The sequence below is a fragment of the Artibeus jamaicensis genome, unplaced genomic scaffold (genome assembly GCF_021234435.1).
Source record: "Artibeus jamaicensis isolate MK-2021 breed Jamaican fruit bat unplaced genomic scaffold, CSHL_Jam_final contig_585, whole genome shotgun sequence".
NCBI classification, from domain to species: Eukaryota; Metazoa; Chordata; class Mammalia; order Chiroptera; family Phyllostomidae; genus Artibeus; species Artibeus jamaicensis.
Window position 1 is genome coordinate 7,394,180 of NW_026521894.1, and position 24,778 is coordinate 7,418,957.

The 24,778-nt window shown below is 37.2% G+C and overlaps 1 protein-coding gene across 1 annotated transcript in view; it reads right to left on the reverse strand.

The window, feature by feature from the left end:
* The window catches only part of DDX10 (DEAD-box helicase 10), a 263,094-nt gene that overhangs the window by 26,064 nt on the left and 212,252 nt on the right, over positions 1-24,778 (reverse strand). The window lies entirely within an intron of this gene.

The following is a 24,778-nucleotide window of genomic DNA, read 5'->3' on the forward strand; positions in this document are numbered from 1 at the left end:
AACCATGGACAAAAAGCAAATGTATTTTTTATTATACCATATCCAGTCTACTTCAATTCACTAGGTCATAATACATGCTGTATTTCCTTTACTTCTTTTTCTTTCTGAGACATTCACAATTACAGCAAAAGCAAAGCAAAACTGAAATCCTATGTTAAAACTGAGACAGCAAAAAATGTCTTGATAAGAAATGTTAACACACTTGAGGCTTTATTAAAAGAATGAGCTATGTGACTCTAGATCATTTCTGAGAAATAGGAGGATTGATGTAGAGGTGGAAAGAGAACATTTTTTGTACTACACAGAAAGTAAGAGATGATCACTTATACCACAGTACATTTTATTAGGCCAAGGACCTTAAAATTTGTAAAACAGAAGGGAAGGAGACAATTCCAGTCACTGCAGTAGAGGGCAGAGATGGAAGCACATTCCATGCAATGGAGGAAGGAGTGACTGACTGTGCTCACTGGTCAGTGAGTGATTATTATGAAGAGATCCATTCAAAGTCTAAATATAGAATCTCTTTATTACCTTCCTGTATACCACATAGATTTCATAAAAATAAATAAGCTTGTGAATTTTATTTAAATTTTAGTAATTTAACTCCATTTAGAATTTTAAAACAGAAGTCTTCCCATACTGTATGAATTAAGAAGCAGGACATCAACTTTGACACCTCAAAATTTCACAAAGAGGAAACATTTCAAAATGCACAATAAATTCTTTCTGACCCTGACAATGTAAAGACTGTGAAGAAAGCATTGAGAATACTTCATAGTTTTCAAATTTAAAGTAAAAATTCAATTGCTATCAACAGCCAACCATGTTCAGTAGTGAGAGTTGGACTGACTTTTAAGATTTACCTAAGCTGTAAATCCCAGGTACAAACTTACACAGAGAAAAAAATTATTAAAAGTTATTTTCTGGTTTATAAGCACGAAAAGGTTAATGATATTACTAAATGTGCCTGTTGAAAGTGAACATGTATCTTCCAAGGCAAATGTGCAGAACAGTAAACACAGGAAAGCAGCTGACACTGCTGAGAAATCACTGCTCCTGCTAATGATACTGTGATACTAACTGAAATATCTTGGATTATTTTCAGTTTATTTCTGTCTTCTAGAAACTCACTCCATAGCGGTGATGTTGGAGTTAATGGTGATTTATACTTGGTTCTTTGGTATCTGGCCAGAGTGTATTTTGTGCACTTCTAATATGTACTGGCTGAACTGCCACTGAAAACCGTAACTTTGATCAAGGGTCTAGGACTCTTCAACTGTGGGGATCTTACTCAGAAATATCTGTGTCCTTCCTAACATTCAGCATTTATAAAAATGGGCATAGTGAATGAGAGGGAGGCAACACATTTCAGCTCTGGCCACCCAACCATAAAAGGATCTGAGAAGACAGTAGTAATGTAGGATGTCGGGAATGCTAAAAGCAATATCCAGGGGAAAAGTAGGAGAGTTTAGACAAAGGACATCTGTTTACAGAATTTCCTTCTTAAATCTAATAGAGTTTAACTGAATTTCAGTCAGTGCCTTCTTTATTTTTTCCAGGCATTCCAAAACAATAGGAATATCTGATTGAAGGACTATGAAGAGGCAATATAAGTAACACATGAAGTGAACACCGTTAAGCATAGCACACAAAAGGGCTGGGGAAAATAAAGGCACATGAATATTCAAAGACTCAAACATCAAGTGCCACATTTGAACAGATCTTCAGAATTTGGAATATTTATCCAACAATTGTTGACTGCACAACTACTGTGTGCTGAGCGCTGCTGTGGAAGAATGTAATGACTGCACAGGAGAATAAATATGACTCAGCATTTTAACATTAACAAGACTTTTAGCAAAATAAAATTTCTTCTACAACTGCCTTGCACAAAATTCATTATTCTTCCTAAATTGATTATTCGTTTATTTGATATATGAATATCTCACAGATCCCAACAGAATCCTGGGAATGCTACAATATCGTAACACCCTTTTAACAATACTTCGTTCCACTGTTGATTGTCTTTCTCTTCTTTCCAGAGGAAAGTTACAGTAAATATTAAATAAGGTACAAATTACAAGCCCACTCTGCCATTCTTCTCACAATAATGAAAACTTTAATGAGTTACAAGGCCCTGATTGAATCATTCCACCAGTGGCTAGCTATGTGAACTTACTAGATAATTTACTAACTCAGGGAGCTTCTGTTTCCCTCGTCTGTATATAATTTAAACACTGCCATCTACCAGTCAATGCTGTTGTGAGCACTAAATGAGAAAAGCATGTGAAGAAGTCTACACTAATGTTTATCATCATTAACAGAAGTGGGCAAACTGACAAAAGACATTCTAGCAGTTTGGTGGCCTTATCCTTCTTAAGTACACTCCTGCTGTCTCCAAACCAAATTCTCACTTGGGCAGAAATGTGCAATAGATTTAAATCTCCTTAGTGCATTCATATTAGGTGAACATAAAAGATAAGATGCAAAATAGAATATAATTGAAATTATAACAATACTTAACATTAAACAGGTGAAAGTATCAATGTAAGAATGGACCAGAGTACTTGTGGAAGGGGGCTCAAGCATAAATAAAACTACTAAATAGTCTGATGGAGTATTCCTCAACAATAGCAACATAATCAATGAATCAAAAACTCATCTTACTAATTAAAAAAGAACAACCCCCCCCCAAAGACTCCATATTCAACTGTCCTATTTATATAAAATTACGGAAAAAGAAAACCTATATGGAGCAGAAAAGAGATCAGTGATTGCCATGAGCTAAGGTTTCGAGGAGACAGCAAGACATAAATATTTGAAATGACCCAAATGTGGTGGAGAGGTAAGTGGAAACTACACTGACCTCCTCCCAAGAGCAATCTGGATTTACAACTAAACTGTAGGGAAATCATCCTGAATAACTAACTCCACTAGCTCGAGGGAAGCCTCATAACCACAAACAGAAGGAAGAAACCACTTCACTACAATGTGACTGGTAGGGAATATGGAAGAGACGCAAGAGGGCTGGCTGGGCTCCCATGGGCAGCAGCTGAAGTTCTGGAGGGATATTTCAGCAGCGAGGAAGACCTCCCTGAGAAGTGCAAGGTCTAAACACCAAGCTGGGCTACCCAGCCTACAGCACCAGGGTTGGAAAGGAACCCAAATAACATCCAGCTGTGAAAAGTGCAGGGTTTCTGTCTGCCAAGGAAACAAAGAGAGAGATGCAGAGAGCCTCTTAATTGGTCAATGCACAAAATTTTGTTTGCAGCCATTTACCCTGGGCTCCAACAGAGGAAGGTCAGAGTGGAGTAGAGATGCTTGAAGAGAGCCTAGGGCTGGTGGTTCTGAGGATAAAACTGAAGGAACAGCCACGAAGATCCTTGTGTTGAGTCATTCTCCATAACTGCAGAAGCCATCTCTCTCAGGCAGAGCACTCCTCCCCAAAAGGCATCAGCCTCAGAGGAAGCAATAGTGTTGCCCACAGGAATTACTCTGCCCTACCTTGTGTAGCTTCAGCCAGGCTGCTGACTCCAGCTTGATAACAACTAAGATGGAAAGGACAAAGCAGCAGCCAAAATGGGAAGACTAAGAAACATACCCCAAATGAAAGAACAAGAGAATTCTCCAGAAGATCTAGATGAAATCGAGGAAAGCAATTTATCACATGGAGAGTTCAAAGTAATGATAAGTATACTCAATAGCATGAAAAAAGACATAGAAACCATAAAAAGGACCAGTCAGAAATTTAAAAAATGGAACACTGAAGGAAGAAAGAAATTAAGGCAGGCACAAACAAATGAAAACATATACCATGCTCATGGATCGGAAACATTAACATCATCAAAATGTCCATACTACCCAAAGCAATCTATAAATTCAACACAATACCTATTAAAGTACCAATGACATATTTCACAGATATAGAACAAATATTTCAAACATGTATGTGGAACCAAAAACCACCCCAAACAGCCTCAGTAATCTTGAGAAAAAAAGAACAAAGTAGGAGGGATCACAATACCTGGTACCAAGTATACTACAAAGCCACTGTAATCAAAACAGTCTGGTACTCGCATAAGAAAAAACACATGGACCAATGGAACAGAGAGTCCAGAAATAAACCCAAGTCTCTATGGCCAATTAATATTTGACAAAGGGGGCAGAAGCATACAGTGGAGTAAAAGTAGCCAATTCAACAAATGGTGTTGGGGGAGCTGAACAGCTACATGCAAAAAAAATGAGACTTGACCACTAACTTACACTATACACAAAAATAAATTCAAGGTGGATGAAAGGATTAAATATAAGTCGTGACACCATTAAAGTCCTAGAGGAGAACATAGGCAGGAAAATCTCAGATATTTCATGCAGCAATCTTTTCACTGATATGTACCCTACAGCAAGGGACATAAAGAAAACAATAAACAAATGGGATCTCATCAAAATTAAAAGCTTCTACACAGCTAAAGAAAACAGCATTAAAATGAAAAGAGAACCAACTGTATGGGAAAACGTATTTGCCCAATGATACCTCAGACAAGGGTTTAATCTCCAAAATATATAAAGAACTCACACAACTCCACTCTAAGACAAGCAACCCAGTTAAAAAGTGGGCAAAGGACTTGAACAGATACTTCTCCAAGGAGAACATACAGAGGACCCAGAGACACATGAAAAGATGCTCAATATCGCTAGCTATCAGAGAGATGCAAATAAAAACCACAATGAGATACCACTTTACACTGGTCAGAATGGCCACCATAAATAAAGCAACAAGCAAGTGTTGGAGAGGTTGTGGGAAAAAGGGAACCCCAGTGCACTGTTGGTGGGATTGCAGACTGGTGCAGCCTCTATGGAAAACAGTATGCAATTTTCTCAGAACACTAACAGTGAAACTGCTTTTTGACCCAGCAATTCCACTGCTAGGATTATATCTTAAGAACACTGAAACACCAATTCAAAAGAACCTATGCACCCCCATGTCTATAGCAGCACAATTAACAATAGCTAAGTGCTAGAAGCAATCTCAGTGTTCATCAGTAAATTAATGGATCAAAAAACTATGGTAAAATGGATCAAAAGAGATTTACACAATGGAATTCTATGAAGCAGAAAGAAAGAAGGATCTCCTACCCTTTGTGACAGCATGGATGGAACTGGAGAGCATGATGCTAAGTGAAATAAGCCAGGTGGTAAAAGACAAATACCATATGATCTCACCTTTAACAGGCTGAACAACAAAACAAACAAGCAAAATATAACCAATGACACTAAAATAGAGAACAGGCTGGCAGTGACCAGAGGGAGAGGGGAGGGAATTTCAGGGGAAAAGGGGAAGGGTTTACAGGAACAAGTATAAAGGACACACGGACAAAAACAAGGGTGGAGGGGTAGAAAAAGGAAGGAGGTGGGGAGGGCTGGGAGGGGATTAAAAGGCAGAAAACTGTATTTGAACAACAATTTTTTTAAAAAAGGAGGAAAACAGGAGAGTGTTTCTGGGAGAAAGGAGTGGGAAACAGCATTGACTGTTGTTGAGAGGTCAAGGAAGGCAAGGACTGAGGGGTGTGCACTATTCCACAATGTGAATTATTTGTGATCTGGACAAGAGCAACAGCTTGAGTTCAGGAGCAGTTCATTTTGTTCACTACTATATCTTTACCATCTCACACAATGCCTGTAACCTTGGTAGCAAAAATTTGTTCAATGAATAAACAAAATGAATCTGAAAAAAAAAGGTTTTAGCAGATGGGTTTTGGGGCTATCCAAGGTTCATTCCAGAACCACAGCATGAATATAAAGTCAGGAGTAATAAGATTATGAAGGGAACTGGTTCACAATTGCACTTTAAGGCAAAAAAGTGCAGAACTGTAATGCTTTTCTATGGTCTACTTTCTCTTGGGAGAGTGGTTAAGCTACCCACATAGCTGTATATCTGAAAAGGTCCACATTGGAAGGCCCCAATTATATTAAAGCCATGCTTTTTGCCCATACACACATTGACTGGATAGACAGACTTAACTACCTGCCAGTCAATCCTGACTTGGCTATGTTATAATGTCACCTCTGTGCAGGCTCCAATGAAGGATACAGGAGAGGAAAAAACAATCTCTCAAAAGGGCCTGGAAGAATGTTGGTGACACAGGCTTCACTACAGATGATGATGCAAGCAAAGGAAGCCACCAACAGACAAGTTTAGATATACATAAATCTTTTTGAATACTTAAAATCTACTTGCCCAAAACATAATTCCTACCACTACAAAAGCTGGGTCACAAAAAGCTGACACTACTGTACAGTGAGTACAGATGCTGCAAAAGTCAAAGGAAGAGTTCCAAGAGGGCGGGACACAGAAGGAGGGCTTCCTGGGAGGTGAGAAATACATGAGATGAACTTTCAATAACAGGTGGTATATGGAAAGATGGTAAGTAAACACACATGTGTGCACACGCACACAGAAATGCTACCAAACATACATAGTGGGGAAAAGTTCATGCTAGAGGAGATGTGTGTTGGAGCAGACAGAACAGGTGATGTCTAGCAGTTCAGAGCTAAAACTTAATCTCAGTTACAGAGACTATGATCTGTACATCAAATTTTCTTCTCTAGTCTCAATCTTTTGCTCTTTATTTCTGTATTTCCATGGTTCATCCCTCATTTCTAAATATATGATTGCATTATTTTATGGTTAGTGTTCTCGTGGGATCCCCCAATCCTTTGTGGAATGAAACTTGGTCTGATAAACAAGTACACACATTTGTGGAGGGATCCTAGGGTGACGCAGATTATGGAGGATCCAGAGTGCTGGGAAAAAAAGGAGTTTAATGAATGAGAAGGCCTACACAGGTTCTTAGGCAGGGAAGTGACATTTTAGTTTTTTTAAAAAAAGCAGAAGTTCGTGAGGGTGCTGCAGCACTACAGGTAGCAGGTGACAATCAGAAGACACTGAGAACGAAGCAGCAGCTCTAGAACAGCTGAGGACATTTGCCACATAATATACATATTGTCTATAGATCCTACACAGGCTCCACTTGTCATTCCGGACAAGCTCCTACCAGGCAGAAAACAAGTGTCTCTCTCAGCTGTAGTCTATCATAGTAGTATGGACTGATAGTTCCTAAACTGCTGGCCTATTTATACGTGATTATCTTCTAAGCACAGAATGTGGGTACCATTGTAAGTCTTATTCTTTCCTCTTTCTTACAGTAAATTGATTATTTATAACAAATTATATTTAGCCTTGTAAAAGAATTATGAATTTACCACTCAGAGTAGTGAAATTCTCAAAGGACTCTAAGGCAACCATGCACCTACATGTTATTAAGTATCTACCAACTATTTGTCTACTCTGTTATATCTAATCTTACATCAAATGTCATAGATTCTTGTCGTTTTGGAAATATGTGCTGCAGAAGAAATAAAATTGCTATTCCTTAGCCTATTTAATTATTAAATAGGTTATTTATTAATAATTAAAACTGATTTATTTAAGACTTGGTATGTTATGCATCAAATATTCTTTATAATGCCTCAAAGTGTCAGAACAATCACTTATGTTTATGATGTGGTTATTCAAACCAAACTTCTAAGAAACAACATTCTTCTTTCTCATGCTTTTCTTTCTTTTCATTTTTGGCTCTGCTGAAATTGTGAGTTGCTCTTTAACTCTGGTTTACTTGTTTCACAGCAACCATAAAGGTACATAGTAAATTACTACTGCTACAACTAAATAACCTCTTGAAGGTTTCTTTATGTTTTGCTGTAATTCAGGTTAGTCAAATATGAGATACAGAATTCAGCACCTTTTGTATGATTAAGTGGGCTCTGGCTCAAGTTTTATAACCTGTAAGTACTTTAAGGTCATAAAAGCCGAAACCTCTATTAATCAAACGTAACTATGATCTTCAATTAAGTAAAAATTGGAGAACAATGACTTTTAGTGAAAAAAGCACTATGTTGTATGGATCATACAGATTCAGCTCTATTTCTTATCATTCTGACATCTACAAATTATGTAACAAGACAGAAGTTTATGAAGATAACCTGGAAACACTGTAAGATATTAAATTATTAAGAAAAGGTATTATCTATAAGAATTTTGATATTTGTATAACCAAAATAGTGTACAAAGCATATTTTTTACTATGTTGACTCTTAATTCTCAAACAAATCTACTCGATGGGCCTTTTTTTCATAGACCAGAGACAGACAGAGAGAGAGAGAGAGAGAGAGATCTTAAATATCTTGGCCTAAAGCCACATGTTGGTAAATGGTAGGGTGTGTACTGGAATTGGGTCTTCTAACTGCAAACTCTATGTTTTTATCACTGTATCACAAACTCTTATGTTGCAGAAAACTAGACTTTAACCACAGAAATAAACAAGAAAATCTCCTGGTTAGGCTTCAAAATAAAAATTATCAAAGCAGGGTTGGATATGGTAAAGTTGTCAGATATATCAATATCTACATCTCATTTCTAGTGTATTACATGTACCTCATGTCCAACTTCCCCGGTAAAATGCTTTGGTTTAAGCAAATTTCACCAAATTGGTAAACAGGGACTTTTCAGCATAAACCCTGGTCAAGAGTAAAGTTACAGCTGTAGTCTCTCAGGAATCTGTGTGTGCAGACTGCAGTTCCATGGAGAATATACAAAAATAGTGAAGACATGGTAAAATTAATAACTATATTTGATGACAAAAAACAAAATGACATATGACCTTTACAACCAGAATATGGTATATTTTACCTATTTAGATCATCACTGAATTTTTTTATTTAAAAAAAAAGAGTTCACTTTTTTGGGCTTTGGGTCAAGATGGAGTTGTAGGTATACAAGACTCTCCACCTCGCACAACCACAGCAAAAATTACAACTAGACTACAAAGCAACTATCACCCAAAATCATCAGAAAACTGAGCTGTATGGAAGTCCATCAACCAAGAAATTAAAGAATTACCATTCATCCAGACAGACAGGAGGGGCAGAGACGCAGAGATGTAGAATGGGCAATTCCACATTCACATATGGAGGATAAAAATCGGGAGGAATAATTTGGGAGCGAGGGATCCGTGCCCCACACCAGACCACCCAGCCAAAGATAAGTCCCCATAACTTCAGGCAGTAAAAACCAGTGGGGGTTGGGGCGGTGGAAGAAACTGTGGGATTCTCAGGAGTCTCCTCTTAAGAGGCCCCCAACAGACTTAGAACTTACAGAGACCTACTCCCTCTGGGCTTCAGCACCAGGGCAGCAGCTTGAAGGGCACAAGTGGCGTATGGGGAGAAAGTGAAGTGACTGGCATCAGAGCAACTGCCAGGGGACAGCTTCCTCTGGACAAAACTCCAGGGGTCAGGCAGCAGCACTGTCCCCTTTCTGAGCCCTCCCCCAACACGGAACCACAGAGCAGAGACTCCATCAACCCAGTTCACACAGGTTGCCCCACCCAGGTGATTACCTAAGGCTCTGCCCCATCCAACTTACTGGTACACTTTTCTACAATAGGCCATGTGACTAAGACCGGGAGCCAAAGCAGCTCTACCTAATACATAGAAAACACAGGAAGTCTGCCAAAATGAGGAGACAAAGAAATATGGCCCAAATGAAAGAACAGAACAAAACTTCAGAAAAAGAGTTAAACAAAATGGAGAAAAACAATCTAATAAATGCAGAGTTCAAAACACTGGTTATTAGGATACTCAAGGAACACATTGGGTACTTCAACACCATCAAAAAGATCCAGGCTGAAAAGAAAGTTACACTAAGGGAAATAAAGAAAAATTTACATGAAATTAACATCGGAGTAGATGATGCTGAGAAGCAAATCAATGATTTGGGATGTAAAGAAGGAAAAAAAACAAGCAATCAGAACAACAAGAACAAAAAAGAATTAAAAAAACAAGGAAAGGCTAAGGAGCCTTCTGGGACAATTTCAAATACACCAATGTTTGAATCATAGGGGCTGGAAGGAGAAGAGAAAAAGCAAAGAATTGAAAACTTACTTGAAAAAATAATGAAATAAAACTTCCCTAATTTGGTGAAGGAAATAGACATTGTAAGTCCAGGAAGCACAGAGTCCCAAACAAACTGGACCCGAAGAGGACCACACCATGACACATCATAATTAAAATGACAAAAAGTTAAAAATAAAGAGAGAACCCTAAAATCAGAAAGAGAAAAGCTGATAGTTACCTGCAAAGGAGTTCCAATAAAAATGTCAGCTAATTTCTCAAAAGAAACTTTGCAGGCTATAAGGGACACGCAAGAAATACTCCAAGTGGTTAAAAGCAAAGATCTACAATCAAGATTACTCTATCCAGCAAAGCAATCATTTAGAATTGAAGGGCAGATAAAGCGCTTCTCAGATAAGATCAAATTCAAGGAGTTCATCATCACCAAGCCCTTATTATATGAAATGTTAAAGGAACTTATCTAAGAAAAAGAAAATAAAAAATATAAACGGTGAAAGGACAGCAAACTCACAGTTATTAACAACCGCACCTAAAACAAAAGCAGACTAAGAGGACAGCTAGATCAGGAGCAGAACCATAGAAATGAAGATCACATGGAGGGTTAGCAACAGGGGAGTGGGAGGAGGAGAAGGGGGGAGAAGGTACAGAGAATAAGTAGCATAGACGGTAGGTAGAAAATAGATAGGGGGCAAGAATAGTATGGGAAATACAGAATCTAAAGAACTTGAGACATGTGGTCATAAACTAAAGGGGGGAATTGTGGGGGAGGGGGTGTGCAGGGTGGAGGGGAACGAAGGAGGGAACAGAACAACTGTAATGGCATAATCAATAAAATAAATAAATAAATAAATAAATTTTTATTGTCATAAAATATATATATATATATTTTAAAAAGAAGTTCATTGGCCTCTTTGGCCAACATAACCACAATACTACAAGGATAGAGGCATATATATTGAATACATGTAAACATTTTAAGATAATTAAAGCCAAGTATGGTGTTTGTAGATATCAATAAAATCCCACTATCTGATGGTAGTGGGATTGAATTCCATAATTGAATTTCATTTGACATTTTACACAAACAGATGATTTTTACAGTTCAGGGTCTATAACATAAATGGTTTGGTATCTTTATTTTCACTCTAATCATTATTCCTCTGCTGAGAAGATATGTTTATGAAGTGACTGACAGGGCTATTAAAATCCATGACTCATCTTAAGCACTAAAAATACTATCTCAGAAAATGCAATATACATGTCCTCTGACTGAAAAATTTAGTAACTAAAAAGGAGGAAAAACCTTTACTATTTCTAACCAATATCATTAGCAAACTATCATTTTCAGGTAATTTCAGATATGAGTTCATTCTTTGCATCAAGAGAATTCACTAGTGATCTGCTCATATCCTAACAAACTTCCTGTACCACAGATTTTCTTGGGGGAAGAAGGACAAAAACAACAAAAGCAGAACAAAACAAAAATAAGAATAATCTTTTTCCAAGCATCTCATTTTTTCAAATATCTCTCAGATTTTAAGAAATGCTTTGACATTTTTCTGTCTGGAAAATAAGTACTGAATTTTAAAGGTCAATTAGTTCTTTTGGTGATTGACAGCCTTCACTTTTGTATTGGGTAAAGTAATACAGTACATGATACCTATGCTGACTATGTATAATATGATAGTAAAGTACTCCCACATTCAGAAGCTTAAAATTACAGAAAATATATTAGCTTTCATTTTGCTATGAATATAAAAATTTGCTAATTTGTAGATTTTTCCAAAACTGTAACACATGTAAGTAACTAGTTATTCTATTTCTAATGCTTCTATGCAATATATCATTTTTCAAGTTATATATTCAATGAAGAAAGAAAGGAAAATGGTGATTAAGGGTAGCCAACAAGACAAAAAAAGGAAATGTTTCATTAAACTAAAACAGTGATAATAAAGTGGATAGCTTCAAATGTCCAGGACAGCTTGTACATTTTCATCCACTGAGATAGTTTTATGTGGCTAATGGGATGTTTGCTAGTAAACAATAACAAAAACAAGAACAAATATTCAAAGAAAGATCATCTTAATAACTTGGTGGTTAACAGGTGAAAATGTTTGTTTGATCTGTCCTGAAGAAACATATCTCTTAACTGCTATCTTGTGGTTAGATTTGCTTCATTCCAAATAACTAAAAGCTACTTTGTTTTTGGTGTCTGATATCCTGATATCACTGATATTTTTAGTTGTCAAAGGAGACAAAGCAATGTTATAAGGAGCATTCAAATGAGATTCGATTTTCCTTGGCAAAATTTAGCCATCCTTTCAGAAGAACCCAGATTTTCAGATGGTGATTGGAGCCTTTTCACCAAAAACCTGGTAATAAAGAATAAATTTGTTTTCAAGAATTTTTATATAATTTTTCAGGGGATTCATCACTAGAACAGGAAGAAAGGATATTAAAGAAGGAGGAAGAGGAGGGAAGGGAAAGGGAAGAGAGGAGGAAGAGTGGAGAAGGGAGGGGGAAAGATAAGAAGGGAAAAACTGTATGTGGATCTGGAGAAAGAGCATTCTCAGTAGAGAGACCATCAAGTGAAAAGGCCCAAAAGCAGCAATGAGCTTGGTGCTTGCAAGGAACTACAATTTTCACCCAATAAGATGAGTAAACGATACCATAAACTATGATGGGGAACACTTGGAGAGGTGCAGATTTAGCAGAGATGGGGACAGGGGTTTGTAAAACAACTGTTAGTTTAGCTTGCATTTTCAACTCAAAATGTCTTGCCTTTTCAGTTTCTCATCTAACTACAATGAGTGGCATTGGTTAAATTATTGCAAGGTACCGTATGTTTCTAAATTGTTAGGGAAAAAGAATTCTCTCTGTCACTGAGTCTGTTTTGAAAACGACTCATGAACCAGGGGAGAGGGAATAGACAGAATACCTTAGGAAATGCCCATAAATGAAGATGAATTGACAAGCTGCCCATTATATAACATCCACTTGTGCTTTCCCGAGAATAGAGATTATTTAAATTGGTTTGTTGATCTTAAAAGCATTATCAATTTCCTTGCTTGGCATGATAAATTTAAAATGCCTAACAGCCCCCCAAGTCAAAATATTAAGTAGGCAGTTAAATATGTGAAGCAAGAGCTCAGGAGAGAGATGAAGGCTAAAGATATAAATGAAAGATTCATCAACATTGGAATGATATATAAAGTGCTGAGAGTGGATGAGATCATCTGGGTATGAGTGAAGACAGAGAAGAGAAAAGGGCCGAGGATTGAATCCTGAGGCATTATAACAATTAGAAGCCTAGAAGTAGAAGTCAGTAAACGAGATGGAGAGGTTTCCAGAGAGATTTTTCAAAACTTAATGTTCTGAAAGGTTTCAAGTAGAAAAGAATGAACAATTAGGTCAAGTCCAGTAAAATGATGACTGGGAACTGGGCATTTGATTAAATGCTGATGACTGTGCAAAGAAACATTTCAGCAAAGTAGAAGTAGAACATCTGAGGCAAGTAGTCTGAAGAGGTGACGGATGAGAGAGTGGTAACAGAAATGGAGAAAAAATTCTGTGTTTTGCTATCAAGAAAAATTGATAAACAGCACAAAACTAAGGGAGAATGCAGAAGCTAGGAAGGAATTTTCTGCCCTTATTCTGAGAAATACAACTATTTGCATGATAGTAAGAATGGGCTTGTAAAGAAGGAAGAAACTGATGTTATAGAAGAGACATGGGAAAACTCAAGAGCGAAGTTCCTGAATAGAAGGGATGGGATCCAGAGCCCAAGTTGAGACGCTGGCCTTGGATGGAAATTGAGACAATTTATTTATGGTAACATATGGAAAGGCACAGATGCAAAAAGGAATATTATAAAATATAAAAATAATCTCTTGGAGTATTATTATTTTCTCCATAGTAATCTGTGAGATTCTTTCAGTAACTGATGATCAAGCAATCATCAACGGTATATTGCCTACTGAAAACAAGACCAGCCAGGAAGTGAGCTCCAGAAAGTTTAGTTCACCACCTAAATCCACCAGCCAAATCTACTTTCCCATCTGTTGCCCAGTTTACCTGATGGAGTGTTATGAATGCAAGCACAAACTCTTTTAAAGTTATTTACAAACTAGAATGTCACAAAGAGACAAAGGGTGTGGGTTGTAGAAAATTTACACAGGAATACTTAGCAACTGATATGAGCAGCATCTTGAAATTTGAAATGTTATTTAAGATGGATACTCCTGAATGAGAAATTCACAAGATCATGGACTGTTTCAGTTGGAGGGCAATGTAACTGAAGTGGTCAAATCATGATTTTCAGAGGCAGGTGGTGAGTGTGAGTGGGTGCTGGTTGAATACCATCCCCGCAACTCATTAGAAGGCTAATCATTCAATCTGTTAGACCCCAGTCTCTTTATCTTTAAATGGGGTAGGGTGATAGCAGAATTGCCTCCTCAGGTGCACATTTGTACAAGTACTCAAGAAACGTTACCAATTTTGATTCTTACCAAAAATAATGTAGTTCAGCCTCCTTCTGGTTCAAGGGTAGTCACAGAATTGAGGGGTGGGGGTCTTCGCTAAGGTCACAGTAACACAGCTCTCTACTACAGAGTTGGAACATGTATTTCTTCAGTGCTTGCTCTTCTATACAACACTTGTTAAAATAAAGCAAGCCTCAATGTTGAAGCCTGTACATATTACTACAGAGGTGAAAAACTGCAAAATTATTCATACCATGTCACCCTCCAAATCTATATATTCCCTGAAAGTAAAGAAGAAAACAGAATGTATGATATCAGAAATTTCATTCCATTATAGATTGGGCTGAAGGCAAAAAAACTATTATTTTTCCCATGAATTTTATAATTACTAGTACAGAGAAAAATACTTGAAATATAATCACTGCCCTGAGGTAACAGGGTATCTTCAATTTTCTTTGGTATTCCAACCAAACATAATTAGCAAGCTACTTATCCTGAGCTAAAACTCAAGTTTTAATGACCTAGTACAAGTGTCTTTAAACAGACAGTATGTCAGGAAAACACACACACACACAATATATCCACTCATGGTTTTCAAAGTTGGTGTTTAAAGATTTTAATGCTGATCATTTTAAACAGTAAATGAATCACACAATTTTAAATGTGAAAGCAACATTTTAAAATTAAATAAGGAAATGTTAAAGGCTCAGAGATTTTTATATAATTTGTTAAAGATTATGTCACTGGCCAGAAAAAATAAGCAGCATGCGACCCTAATCCCAGCCTACTGCTCCAAATTCTTTTTTACTAGGATACATTTGTACAATATTAACTAGACATACTTCCTGTAATTTCCTCAAGTACTAAGAGAACTGGAAACCAAGGCTAACAAAGACACAAAATACAAAAATCTGACTGCCCATCCACCAATGTGAAGCCACAAATTTTACATTTTAACTACACAATGGCTTGAGAGAATGTTTCAAATTATCTTATTACTTATACAATTGAGGATTAACTGCTTGCTTACATCATGTATGTCTCCATGAACTTATAATGAGGTTTTAAAGCGTTTCTTCACATGTAGAATAGAACACAGTCTAGTCAGACTGCTAAGCTCCTTGTTTCACCCTGACTGCACTGGACCAGGGGCCTGCCTTTTCTAACCACTGCCTCCATTTCTGAGTCTGATGAGAAATTAGAACACAAATGGAACACCAGGAGACCATAATGGTTGAGAGTTATCTTTTTTAAATTAGCACAAAAAATTTGGGACCAGTTATACCTGTCCCCAGATTTTAAAAAACAGGAGGGAACTGATTTTGGGCAAACATTTTTTCACAAAGCACAATATAAAAAAGGCAGAAAATGACTTCAGAGAACTCTTGAGTAATCTCAACTATTTCATTTGGTTTTAGTTTTCCTTTCCCCCCACAATTCGTAATTACTCCAGGGTTAGGCAACCCTAGAGATGTTCAGTTCTCCACCAAAAAGTAAACAAAGTTAATAAAAATAAATATTTTAGACAACAATTTCAACAACTTGTTAGTGACTCTCCTAATGGTTTGCTCTTGAAGGATAATCTACCACAGGATAAAATGATACTTGGGAATTCTACGCAGATTTTATCTATCTAAATATATTTCTTATTAGTACAAAAGGACTTCTTTATCAGTCTGAATTGAAAGGGTTAACACTATTTAAATGGTAACCCTGTTGTGAGACAGAGCTGAAGACAGAGAAGAGAGATGTTGTCAATAACTTAAATGAAAAAGCTGAAAGCCTTTTGTTTGGGAGCTGACCTAGACCATATTTTCTTATAACCTAAATAAAACTGGAGGAACATAACCTGACATATTGCTAAATAACAACTAATATAGTAAGGGCTAAAAGATAAATAGAGAAGTTCTGGAATTAGACAAATCCAACTTCAAGTCCCAACTCTCATAGCTGCAGACGTTAAATGATTTAATGTCTCTGAAGCTATTTCCTCCTCTGTCAAATGAGGATGTTACCCAGGATGCCTCACGTTTGAGATGGTATACAACAGAGGTGCCCAACCTCCCATGCACAGACCAGTAACCAGTACGGGTCTGTTAGGAACCAGGTGGCCCAGCACGAGGTAAGCCTGAATGAAATTCCCTTCAATCATCCTGAAACCATCCCTCACACTCCGGTCCATGGAAAAAATTGTCTTCCATGAAACCAGTCCCTGGTGCCAAAAAGTTTTGGGGGCTGCTGTTATATAGGGGGCCCCTGGCCCATACAGTACACACATTTTACTTCCTGTTCTCTCCCTCATTCCTCACCACATTTATATATATATGCGCGTGCATGTGTGTGTGTAAAGCCAGGTCTGGGGGGATGGGGGGGTGGGAGGGGGTGGTGTGTGTGTGTGTGTGTGTGTGTGTGTGTGTATAGCAAGGTCTTTACAGACCAGGTAGATCTTTGGAAATAAAGTTCGGGGTCTGACATGTTGAGAAAAATAAGCAGTCTTCAGATTAGGGTAGGGGTGCACAAAATAAAATGAGAATATTCCATAAGGAATGTAGCCAGGTTTCTAAACAGGCAGTTTAATTTTAGCTAATAAGCAGAGGGAAGATATGAAGATTGTTAAACAACAGACTAACACCATGAGAGCTGCGCTCTGTAGGATTAACTCTATAGAACTGTGCAAGAGGGTGAAGGGGGCATCACAGGGCTGCCTCAAGCTGCACGATTCCAGAAGGCATCACTTGCATTATGTTGTATGTGAATTATATTCCCTGGTAAATAATTCTAAAAGTTTGGAACCATGTAGAAAATTTTTGTAGCAGTTTTATGCAACAAAAATGTCAAACTGACATGAATATAAATGGGAAAGATGGCTGAAAAGGAAATGTCCAGTATACTTAAGGAAGGAAGAAGGGTGGTTTTGACTAATTCTTTAAGAGTGCAACTAGTGGAATGTTCTCTACACCTGAAAGTAACCCATGAAATCCTTGTTATTTCTAACAGGCAATATGTTAAAAAATATTGTTTATTGGTGATTCTAACATGCTTATAATTAATGGTAAGATATAGAGACAATTTTTTAACTATCATTAGAAATGACACTGCCTAAAAACAAATACAAAAAAGTTGTGACAAAAAGCTAATTATTTATGCTCTGCTCTCTAAGCAGCAAAAACCACCTTTCCATCAAGCACAGGTTTTATTGAGAAAATAAATTATGATTCTGTAACACCCACAATATCTTAAAATATCACACACAGAGCCTTTAAAGGGCTCTTAAAAACGCATCTGTTTAACCCTTTCCCAGAAAAGATGGTGCCCAATCCGCCTCCTTCCCTGGAACTTTCCACGGCTCGAGTGGTAAGCCACTTCAAGGCGTCTAACCTAATTCCCCTGACAACAGTTTGGGCTCACATACTTCTGTCCTATAATAAAAGAAAATAAAATTATCATGTCATCTAGAAAATGTACTTTTATACTTATATCTGATTGTTTTTAAATATTCTCAAGGTCTTTTCTGCTCTAGGCTAGACACTATTAATTCCTTTAACTTTGTTTTATAAGGTATATCTTCCCAGAAGAAAACAATCAAGTTTTATAAGGTGTATTTCCCAAATATGAGGCTTGCCATTACAATCACACTGTGCTTACTCATCTTTATTTCATACCTAAAGTTTTCACATCACCAAATCGATCTATTAAAAAACAAACAAACAAACAAACACTCCACAAAGCCAATTTTCCTATGGAAAACAGTAATGAAACCTGACAGCCTTTCCATCTTGTAGGAGAGGGGAAAAACTACCACTAAGCCACCAGTTTGACTATTCACAGAGCTTTCTATAGGATAAAAATACTGAATCCTTTTTAGATGCTACACCACATGCCTTTGTGCTCACAATTCATGTGGTACATCAAGAAAGTGAGAGTTTAGAGAGTACTTCAAAAATGATTAAGGGGAAATTTTAAACACAATAAAAGTGGCTTAGTTCACAGAAAGCAGAAAGGTGCCTAAGAATCTATCTATAAATAGAGTGGCAGTGATAAAAATAAAGGGTTTTTTTTTTTAAGGTCAAAGAAGAAAGCAATGTAAAAATGCTTTAAGCTACATAAGGAAAATTCAAGGTCAGCATTAGAAAAGACTCCTAAATAGCATGGTAGAGGAAAGATCTTTCCAGATATATAATGAGAGGCACTACTTAGGAATAGTTTTGATTAAGTGTTTAAAGAATTAGGGAGTTCTACATCTGTCTGAAGACTGGGCCAGATGACCAGTGTTATCTTTCTAAAATATAAGTGAGATTAAGTCACTTTTTGATTTAACACTCTACAGGGTTCACTATCAACTACAGGTCAACCCTGAAATGTGACAGTACTTCCTTTTCCCCAAATGCCTGTATTTTCTTTGTTCAAGCAAAGCCTATAATGATATTTTCACTTGGATATATATCTGCTACCATATTTATTAGATTATACTTTGATAATTTTTTTATCTATTGAGCTTCCACATCAAAGAGTGTTAACATATTCAGTGCTTTAATGCGATGCTGTTAGGAACTACATTTCCCCCTCCCAAATTCATACTGTACAGCCCTAACTGACAGTAGTTAGAGACAGGGTCTTTAATGAGGTAATGAAGGTTAAACGAGGTCATAAGTGTGGGGCCTTAATCTAACAGGACCAGTGCCCTCAAATGAGGAAACACACACCAGACACCTCTCTTCTAGGACACGTTTGCGTGGAGGGATGGCCTGTGAGGACACAGTGAGGAGGGCAGGTGTCCAAACCTAATGGAAAGGCTTCACTAGAAACCAATCCCGACAGCACCTTGATCTGGGACTTGTAGCTTCCAGAACTGTGAGAAAATAAGTTTGTTCTTTAAACCACCAGTCTGTGAAATTTTGCTATGGCAGCCTGCACTGACTACTGCAAATGCCAAGAAAGTATGCCAAGTAGAGTGTTTCTCAAAACTAGCCTTAGAAGGTTCACAAATTAGTAAATTTTTCTTCCAATATTATCACATACCTTTTGATCAACAACTTAAGGTTGGAAAAGTATGTGATTATACCCATAAAAACCTGTTTGTGATATGTGTTAGCAGCAACAAAACCTTTGATATGGACACCTTGATAAAAGGGACATTCTGACAAGGGTAATTTGATGAAGTCATGTCAAAATGACCCCATTATAAGGCAAAAATCCATTTTTTTAAATTAGTAAGTACTATGTACAGAGATAGTAATCTATTCCTGCCTATCACTCTCCAGAGCTGGCAAGAGGGGCCAGGGTAGGTGCATGGTTACCTATTTTACTGCCATTAACACAATTAAACAAACAAGAAAAAAAAAACAGGTGAAAGTAATGAATTTTTGTTTGTCTTTTTTGTACTTCAGCATGTATCTATCAAAACAGCCAAGCAAATGTAACAAAACCATGTGTTACTAAACTCTTCTAAAGCCTATTATTATTCTTATTCCACATCTTTCACCGATAGGAGTAATACAGAGTTACTATCTGGGGATGATTACACAGTGACCCCTGAACAACAAGGGGTTTAGGGGTACTGACCCCCTCCCCGCAAAGTCAAAACTTCCCACATAACTTTTTTTAAGATTTTATTTATTCATTTTTAGAGAGAGGGGAAGGGACAGAGAAACAGAGGGAGAGAAACATCCGTGTGTGGTTGCCTCTCACACACTCGCTACTGGGGACCTGGCCTGCACTGCAACCCAGGCCTGTGCCCTGCCTGGGAACCAAACCAGTGACCCTTTGGTTCACAGGCTGGCAGTCAACCCACTGAGCCACAACAGCCAAGGGCCCCCACATAACTTTTGACTTCCCCAAAACTTAAGTACTAATGGCCTACTTACCAATAACATAACAGTTGGTTAACATGTATTCTGTCTGTTATATGTATTATATATTATATTCTTACAATAAAGTAATCTAAAGAAAATAAAATGTTAAGAAGATCATAAGGAAGAAAAAATGTTTACTTAAATAAATCCACATGTAAGTGGACTTGTGCAATTCAAACCTGTGTATTTATCTACAAAAGTTCTTCCCAGAGTAAACCCAAGAAATCCTCAAGATAAAAGAATCTCATTAATGCAATACTTCAAATAAAGGCCTTCATCAGAAACAAATGAAACAAAACATTATAAGAAGCTCTGTCATAAGACTCAAAGGGCTACTGTGGGGAAGAAAAGGAGACTAATTTTCATGTAATCATGATTTCATTCCAAAAGGAAAACTAGAATGTCATACCGGGGGGAAAGGTAAGAAAAGAGAACCAGTGTGGAGATCACACAGGTACTTCAGTTAAAGAATAGTAGCTGGCCAGAAATGAGGGTTAAAAAAGCTATAAACACTTTCTGTAGCAATAGTGTGATATACATCTGTAACCACATAAGCATTTTATATAAAGTTTTTGACATGCAATCTAAAGTTCACTGAGATGACTCATCCTTTAGAAGAGGATGTTTCAATGCATCTCAGCTTAGCTGGCTTTTCTTCAAGAAAAGGGGGGGGTGCAGAATAAGCAAACAAGAATTTCTGTCCAATCCTTCTTCTTCTTTGCTTTAAAATTTTTCCACATTTGTAGATGAAAAAGTCATTACACTGTCGCTAACAAAAAAAAAATTTCCTATCCTGTATACAAATCCAATTGTCTAATTTTGAGTAACAGGGAGGTTCAAAGATAGTCAAATCTGATAATTTGTCTTGGATACTATTTTCATATAATAAGTAAAATTTTAAAAGCCATCCTTTAAGTATCTTCCCTTCTTCTGAAATAAAGGAATGAAGGAAAGGAAGGAAGAAAGAGAAAGAAGAAGGTAAGAAGTAAAAAAAGAAAATACCAAGGTACAAATTGAAGCAAAGGATAAACATTAGTTAGCATCATCCAGTTGTGCCTTAATAAGCTTTCTGGATGTAAAGTTAATTTTCCTTGCACTAGATTGTCTCACTTCAAATGATGAGACAAACTCTGCTAAATTTGTAAAGCTACAACAAATGACAAATCAAATGGGGAATATATTTTTCTACTTTCCAGTTATCCAGATAAAACTCTCCAAGCCAGGGAGCTATACATATATCTTCCAAAGGATTCCCATGGAAATGTTTATGTTTACCCAGGTCCATGAGGTCAGATTATCGAGTGTATACTTTTTATATACCAAATGTGAACAATATAAATTTACATCCAGAAGGCACCTCTCCCTTCCTACAGTAAAACCACTAATAACCAAGCCCTTTCAGTTGTAACACAATAAATATCTAACACAAGTTTACTTTATATAAATATTTGAGAAACTCAGTAACATTCTTTGTAGCAACAATAAGCTTCAAAATGTGATTGAGATTTGGATATGACACATAACATTTGTAAAATCTCATCAGTCATGATGAGATTTCACCTGTCCTGTCTATACCCAAAAGTTACATAAATATAAGAACTATAAATACATGTAACTTACAAAACTTCTCCTCGCAGAACAACTATATCATAAAAAAGACAAATGGTGCTGATGACTTTCAAAGAATCATGAAAATAAAGAAACTACATAGATTATTTATAATCAAGTTTGCACCATGCTTTAATCTGAGAACATTCTTTTGGAAAGCTAAATACAGTACATAAAAATAAAGGTGCAATACTACTCAGCCATAAAAAAAAAAAGGAAATCTTACCATTTGCAACAGCATGGATGGACCTAGAAAGCACTGAATCTAATGAACAAACTTAACTAACAAGCAAAATACAGACTCACAGATAGAGAGCAGGCTGACAGATGTCAGGGGTGGGGGCATTTAGGGGACAAGAATTGAGTGAAAAAGAAAATGGAAGAAAACTCATGTACAAGGACAACAGTATGGTGATTGCTGCAGAGTCAGAGGAGGGTATAGTGGGGACAAATGACAATGGAAGGAGACTTCACTTGGGGTGGTGAACATACAATACAGTGTACAGATGATGTATTCTAGAAATGCACACCTGAAACCTGTATAACTTTATTAACCAATGCCATCCTAATAAAATCAACAGAAAAGAAAAAAACTAGTCACCAGGCGACCAGGACTTCATCTACTTAGGTTTTCCACAATGGGGGATAAATATTCTCCAGTTTTATGGGGGGGGGGAAGCAATCTTGGAAATGTATCAAAAGTTTGAATGTCTCAGAATATTTTGATGGTAATGAAGACAACATGACAAGTGTTGCTCTTTTATTCTCTATGCTATGACTCTCTCTTCAACAAACCTAAAACCTAGGAAAATTTTTGGAGGTCAATTAGACTAACCACTGTTGAAACAAGATTCCTCTACAACAAAGTAAACTTTTAATTTTTATTTGGATACAACCAGTGGTGGTATCAATTTAACTCAAATCTCTAAAAACTTGCTACGAAATCTACCACATTTTAATATCCATAAAATAATCTTTAATATGACTTTCCACAGTAATAATAAAGGATGCATTTTTTCTCTTCTGAAGAAGTGGTTATGAAAGGGAACTAACTTGCGGAGAAGCACCAGTGCCAAGCATTAACAGGTATATCACAAACACTACCTTACTTATTTTCCTCAATAACCCCAGGATTTAGGTGTCAGTAGCCTCATTTGATGCCAGCACCAGCACTTTCAAACCATGACTCAAGCCTTTAACACAGAAGTCTAATTTTAAGAACAGACATATTAAAAGTTTAGATGTTGGCCTATAGCTTTTCCTTTAAAACAATTAAAATGTTGTAGATTAGTAATGAGGCCTTCATAGAAACTTTCTGTCCTTTCTTGGTTTAAAGTTATTCCTTGAAATAAGCAACAGCTATTTGCTGTAAAACCTCTTCCTGGCTCAATGACAACTTTCTGTTGATTGCTTAACTTTAGTTGTGGTAACTCTACAGGTGCTACCTCACTTAATCCCCCAAACAGTGCTGTGAAATAGGTACTGTTACTTCATTTTAGAAATGGGGAAATCACTCTACGGATTTCAATAACATTCCCAAGAATTCAAACCCAGACACTCGATGGCAGAGCCAGCCCTCTTCGCTCTACTGCCACCGATAAAGGAACTGAGAACTGCAGTACTTCAGTAATCTAGGCCCCATCACGTTGGCACTGACATTAAAAAAAATAGTACATCTGAAATTAACTTGAACTATCAGGAAAGACTGGATTTGTTAGGAAGTTAGGATGATGTGAGCTATTAAACAAAGGAAACTATCTTCAAGTACCTTCAATTATCTCAAAGTACCTATTCTTTTTTTGGTTTTAATATTTTATTTATTTTCAGAAAGAGGGGAAGGAAGGGAGAAGGAGAGAAAGAGAAACAGCAATGTGATATGCCAGAGAAAAAATAGATCAGTTGCCTCTCACAAGCCCCCCAACCAGGGGCTCGGCTTGCAAACCAGGCATGTGCCCTGACAGGAAATTGAACATGACCCTTCGGTTCACAGATGCCAATGCTAAATCCACTGAGCCACACCAGTCAGGGCTCAAAGTATCTATTCTTAAAGCAACTACCACTCTAATAGCTCTCTGCTAGACAACATGTTGTTTGCTTCCTCTGACTATTCTCAACATTAGAATCAACAGAGTTATGAGGTTCTGAATATTCTGACAGGCCTCAGAAGCTGCCTCATTCAAACTCACATGGAGGGCCCAGGAGTCCCCTGCTTCAATGAGAAGGGTGTCTGAAAAGTGGAGGGTGCAGCACTTTCCCCTCATAAGAGAGCTCATTCCACTCCTCAGCAGTTCTCACTGTCCTGTGTTCTTCCACAAGGCAACTTTTATTTTTCATCACATGGTATTTTTTAATTTGTTCTTTTTCATAAGCTATGTCATCTGGCATAATCACTAATTTTACTGTACTTCCTACAGCTGGAAAACACTGCAATTTATTCTGCTGCTATGAAAACACAATACTATCACCAAAGCAAAAGCCTCTCAGTAACCCTGCAGGTTAAATAGAATTAGCCCTCCTCCATGAGGTCAGGCAGGACCACCTACAGTGGGTAGGTAAAACATCTAACAGAAACAGATCCCTTGGAGTTATCTAAATAAAGCAGTTCAGGCATTGTTTGATCCAGTTTAAGTCTAATACCAAGAAGGATAAAGGACTAATAAAGTAATTTATTTGAGTCTGGTACTATATAATCTGTTTTGACAAAACTATAACAACATCTAAACTTTCCTATGAGGCAGCTTTGTGTCATGGACAATACACTGAAGGGATGCTCGGGGTCGAAAGAAATACAGAGGCAGTGTGGATGGCACAGGACTTGAAGTCCGAGCTCTTCTTCTCTGTCAATAAGCCACTGGAAACAAGTTTTAT